The sequence below is a fragment of the Engystomops pustulosus genome, chromosome 7, assembly GCF_040894005.1.
Source record: "Engystomops pustulosus chromosome 7, aEngPut4.maternal, whole genome shotgun sequence".
Taxonomy (NCBI): Eukaryota; Metazoa; Chordata; class Amphibia; order Anura; family Leptodactylidae; genus Engystomops; species Engystomops pustulosus.
The window spans coordinates 120,416,260-120,422,259 of record NC_092417.1 but is presented as its reverse complement, the minus strand read 5'-3'; positions in this window follow the sequence as shown (position 1 = coordinate 120,422,259).

Genomic DNA, 6,000 nt, shown 5'->3' with positions numbered 1-6,000 from the left:
GTGGGCGCGACTTTGTCTGCGTTTGCGTTTGCAAGCGCAGACAAAGCGCCCTGTGTGGCGCCGGCCTTAGGTGAACACAATCGGTTTTTGGTGCAACTGTGCTGGCTTCCATGCAACACGAATTGGGGGGCATTGGATGATCCGACTGATTCGGAATGAGTGCAGGATTTAACATTCAAATTGTGTTGCAAGCCCAAGCACTTACAAGCACTACGAAAAAGAAGGTGATCTCTGTCGGAGATGCATGCAGGATATCGGGCGCATGATCTTAGTGAATCCCAGTACAATACATTATCGTCGGACAATGCACTTTCAGGGAACTCCAGCAGACGGCTAAGTAAATGAGCCCCATTGCATTTTAGTTGTGTTTTTAAATGCAACACAAACTCAACAGGGAGGGGCTTAGCCAGAAAGCATAATTGTTTCCACAAATAATGCAAAACACCTGCTGCTGATTCCAGAATGCATGTGTTTCAAGCCCCTCCCAGTTGCATTTGAGTTGCATTTAAAAACACAACTAAAACACAATGGGGCATATTTATTAAGGTTCTTGCATAAGTTTTCTGTCAGACATTCTTTGCAAATCCTACTCATTTGTGTCTCAGCTGCTCTATCCCTGACGTTACACAAATTTTTGCACATAAAGTGACGTTCCGGTGCACACTTGGACAGTGCAAGACATTTATCATGCAGAGTCTGACAAAAGTGTGTTGCCCGCCCCATGTTAAAGGTGCTCCAAAAAAAGTTGGTGCACTCTGTGGGAATAGTGCAGGGAGTGCAGCATTCTTGAAAAATGGGTGTCACAAATCCTGAATCTGGTGGACTTGGCACACTTCACAGGCAAACTGCATTTTGCACTGTTTTTGATAAATTGATCCCAATGTGTAAACGCAGCCACAATCCTGAATCGGCTGAGCTTTAAAGGGGGTAATCTTTAGGGCGCGCTCACGAGTTCAGCTAGCGCTGCTAGTGTACAGGGGGCGGGACTTGGGGCGATCGCATATGCATTTCCAGAGAAACACATGCGTTTGGGTTATCAATCACATGCATTTCCCGGGAAACGCATATGTGATCGCCCTGTGCCCCGCCCCCTGAGAGCTAGTATAGCGTTATGAACACAATGTTAGCGGAACGTGTGAATGCGCCCTTACACCAAAAATCACAGCAACAAGTCAAAATATAACATGAAACAGCTGGCAACTGCCTTTGTTACACATGTGTATAAAAAGTGGACCAATAAATGAGGCTGAGATGTAGTAATTTCACTCGCTTTTGCACCTATATTGTCAGCTTGAAGACACAGGGAATTTTATAAAACAGCAAGTAGTGCAACCTTGTACAGTTACCAAGGCTTGTCTATTAAATTGATCAACATTTCTGACATTCCTGAAAAAAGCTGCAACTTTACTGGTGGGTAACAGGCAGAATTTGCAATATAATGCTATTTTTTGGGGGGTGGGGGTATTGTCACTCCCCAAAGATATTGTAAGCAACAAACCTCCCCAAAATAGCAAAAATGCGCTATAGATGGGGGTACCAGAAACTGAATAGATTTTTAAAATTTGGGTTCGCTCAGCACTACCCATGAAATTGCTACATAAATCTACAGAGCTATTTGATTTGGTATCCATGATATACGTGCAAATCTGCTAACTGGATACATTTGCAACAAAGTTCAAGGCAATTAAAATAAATAACTTTGAAAAAAAATAATGCATGGCTAAAAGCCACAAGAGGAAACCTGTATGCAATTTATTTAACGTGGTAATATTAGTGTAAGGGAAAGCCATAAAATAATAAATGAAATGATATACAGAAGGTGTATATACAAATGATGTTTTTGGTGACACTTGGGGTGACAGGTATTTTACAATTTGTATACTGTTTAAAAAAACAGCAGAGGCCATTGAAGTCTATAGGGGCAAGTGCAGAAGTAATACACTACATACATAGGGAGGAGCCCAGTGATGTGACTATTAGAGATGAGCGAGTATACTCGTCCGAGCTTGATGCTCGTTCGAGTATTAAGGTACTCGAAATGGCTCGTTGCTCGGACGAGTATTTCCCCTGCTCGAGATCGAGCATTTAATTAAAAAAACACAGTGAAGAACAATGAAGAATAGCATAAAAACGGTGAACACAGTTAACACAGGATCATTTAAGTGAAAAAGACAGTGAAGAACACAGTGAAGAATAGATTACAGATGTTCGGCACATCTGCTTACTTGTCGGAAGATACGCGCGGAACGGCAGCAGCACGGGGGAGACATCGGGCAGCAGCACGGGGGAGACATCGGGCAGCAGCACGGTAGAGACATCGGGCAGCAGCACGGGGGAGACATCGGGCAGCAGCACGGGGGAGACATCGGGCAGCAGCACGGGGGAGACATCGGGCAGCAGCACGGGGGAGACATCGGGCAGCAGCACGGGGGAGACTTCAGTGGAAGAAGAGGAGCGATCCCGGGACAGCGTATCACCCCGACAAGTAAGCAGATGTGCCGAACATCTGTAATCTGTTTTTCACTGCGTTTTTCACTTAAATGATCCTGTGTTCACTGTTTTTATTCTATTCTTCACTGTTCTTCACATCTGTTAACTTGTCGGGAGATAATATACGCGCGGAACAGTGAAGAATAGATTGTAGATGTTTGCATACATCTGCTAACTTATCAGAAGACATTCTTTTTCAATTAAATAACACATTTTATTCCTGAACCATGGTCCCTTTGAAAAATGTTCGGGTCTCCCATTGACTTCAATGGGGCTCGTTATTCGAGACGAGCACTCGAGCATCTGGAAAAGTTCGTCTCGAATAACGAGCACCCGAGCATTTTAGTACTCGCTCATCTCTAGTGACTATCCATAGAAGGACAGTGACATCACTGGAGAAACACCCTCAACATCATTCAGGGGGATAGAGGAGGCTTCAGGTAGGAGTTTAAAGTGGGACACATTTACCTGTTTCATACATTCTGAGGCCACATCAGCAAGCCTCCCAAAATATCCTTAAAACATGGACAAACCGAGATGTGAATGCAGGCTTAACCTGTCTATCTGTAATCTGATGCAAATAAACTGACTTTTGTAAAGAAAACACCTATGACCAAGTGTCAGTCTAATATTAAGCCTATGTCCGAATGGCCACTGTTAAATGACTGGGTATGGTATCTCTTACGAAATACAGACTGTGACATATATTTTGGAAATATTTTAACAAAAGAAATTAAATAATTTTTCAAAAGAGAGAATAAAAGAGATAAAAAGAATGCAAAATGATGCAGTTACAGGATCATATTTGGCCACATAATAAAGCCCTGCAATGTATATAGAAAATAATTGTTCTTAGAATTTTCTCCAGTTTTAAAATTACAAAATGGCAAAACTTTAGAATTATTCTTCTCCTGTAAAACAAGTACATTGTGCTGTGACGTGTCTAGCCTCCACTCAAAGTACTACTGCCAGTTTGGGAATCGTGCCATCAACAGTAGGTTTCAGTTGATGCAGTTGATATAATGCTCTAATGTCCAAGATTGAAGTTAACACCATTTCCAGAAATTCAATACCTTAGATGTCACCATTAATAAGTGGTTAGACACATGGAGGGGGCTTTTGTTGCCCTGCAATCACTCAATCCCATTGCAAGGATATAGCCTGCAACCTGCTATAATACACTATACAGAAAGCATGAAACATTCTCTGTTGCCTCTTCACATATTGCATAAAATTTACCAGTAACAATAGTCTGCCAAATGAAAGTGTACCATATTGGGATCTGGCACTCACTAAAACTATACATCTATGGGATGGATACAATTGCTTCTGGGATAGGGACAACAGAGTTGATTCTCCCTATAGTAACAGTTTTATAGAAATAGTCTGATAAACTTCGTGTCAAGATATCCTCTCAAAACTACAATAAAACACTATTAATTAAATGTTTGCCAACCTAGTTTTTCCATAGATTGTTAGCTTTTCAGATGGCTTGCTCTGGGCAATTGCTTTAAATATGGATTTACCTTATTCCAATATATGAAATGCTGTGTTATGTTATAATAAACTGCAGTTTGTCACTTATCTCCATTATATAATTGAGGGCAGTGCCACGTCCCTTATATTTTTGAGTTTGCAGTGCTCAGTGACTTCACATGGCGACAGGTGGTTTCAATGAGCAGTGTTGGCTGCATCACAATGGGCTGCTCCATTACATCTCAAAATGGGCAGCACTAGTAAAAATTGCCCTTTATCAGGATTGGGGGCGGAAGGACAGCATGTTTTTATGTTTTACTGGTGTTGGTTCAAACTACAGCAAACAATTTCTTTAAATGCATGTTTCATTGCCTTCCTAAACATCATATCAATCCAGTGGATTTGTTGTGAGTGCAAAATTATACAAAAAACTGGGTTGCCAATAGTATAAGGGATAACTAGTTGGCTGTTTATGGTGGGAGCGGCAGGAAAAGCATGCACCCTGGAGCTCCATTAAATTCTATGGGAGTGACAGAGTTAGTAGAGCACAGTGCTCAGCTATCTCAGACTACCTATGTACAGTGAATGTAGCTGCAGGATGACCATGCCCACTGAGGCTGCACCCACTGTCAACATGTGCAGTCCAAAATAGGGACACTAATGAGAAGGGGATCCACTTAGGGATAAGTTACTTGGGACAACCTTTTTAACCCAATAACCACCAGACCCTTTTTTGTTTTGTGTTTTCATTTTTCACTCCCCACCTTCAAAAATCCCTAAATTTTATATTTTTACATCTAAAGAGCTGTATGAGGACCTTGTACTGGGAAATGCAAATGAATACGGCTTTCACTGTGCACCTCAAATGACAAATCTACTTTATTCTTTGGGTCGGTACGATCACAGTGATACCAAATTTGTATAGGTTTTAAACTGTTTTCATACATTTACAAAAATTAAAACCTCCTGTCCAAAAAAAAAAATTCTTCATTTTGTTGTCTTATGAATTTTTCATACTTCAATGAAATTGTAATGTCATTTTTTGCGAAATGAGATGACATTTTCAATTCTATCATTTTGAGGACTGTATGGACTTTTAATTACTTTTTATAAATTTTTTTTTATATTTTGCAAAATGACAAAAAAGTGGCTTTTTTTATATTGGCCGCTATTTTCCATTATGGGGTTAAACGCCAGGAATAACTGTTATTATATTTTGATAGATCGGACATTTTGAGACACGGATATACCTATAATGTTTATGATTTTTACTGTTTATTTATATTTATATCAGGTCTAGGGAAAGGGGGTGATTTGAATTTTTTTTTTTTTAAATATAAATCTGACATCACACGGAGCGATGATCTTCACCAAGATGGCGGAACATGGGCGGCAATAGCAATATGCAGCCAACACCCTCCGGGTATGGAGAGGGTTCATTCCATGAGCCCACTCCAAACATTGCCAGATGATGTGTGATTTTACGTCACACACTGTTAAGGGGTTAATGATATTATGTTTGTATATCATGGTTATTGAACATCACCTGGAGACACAGGAACTTTTAAAGGGAATCTGTCATTAGGAGTCCTTTTTCTAGCTCCCCTATGTCCCCATAGAACATAATGTACCCATTGCCAAAGAGTTTTTATAATAAAACTGACTTTTTACAGAAAAAAATATAACTTAGATCAAAGTTTACCTTTCTGTATGCAGAGCTGTTTCCCTTGTCCCATGGGAGTGGCAAGTAAGAGACGGTTTCCCCTCCACTCTTGAGAAACCACTCCATCATGCGTCTAATTTTAAAAAACCCTCCCATGCCCCCATATCTCCCCCCACCCATTGTGGAGGCACGCAGTCTCTGCATCCATCTGCGATCTGCACATGCTGCCGCTGTTGCTCCCGACACCTCACTGCCAAGCGGAGGTGCAGGAACACAGCTCATACATTAAACCAAGAACAGAGCTGTTTTCTGTCTCAGTTGTCTGATCTGCAGGGACCCCACTAATTTGATAGTAATTATCTTATTATTGA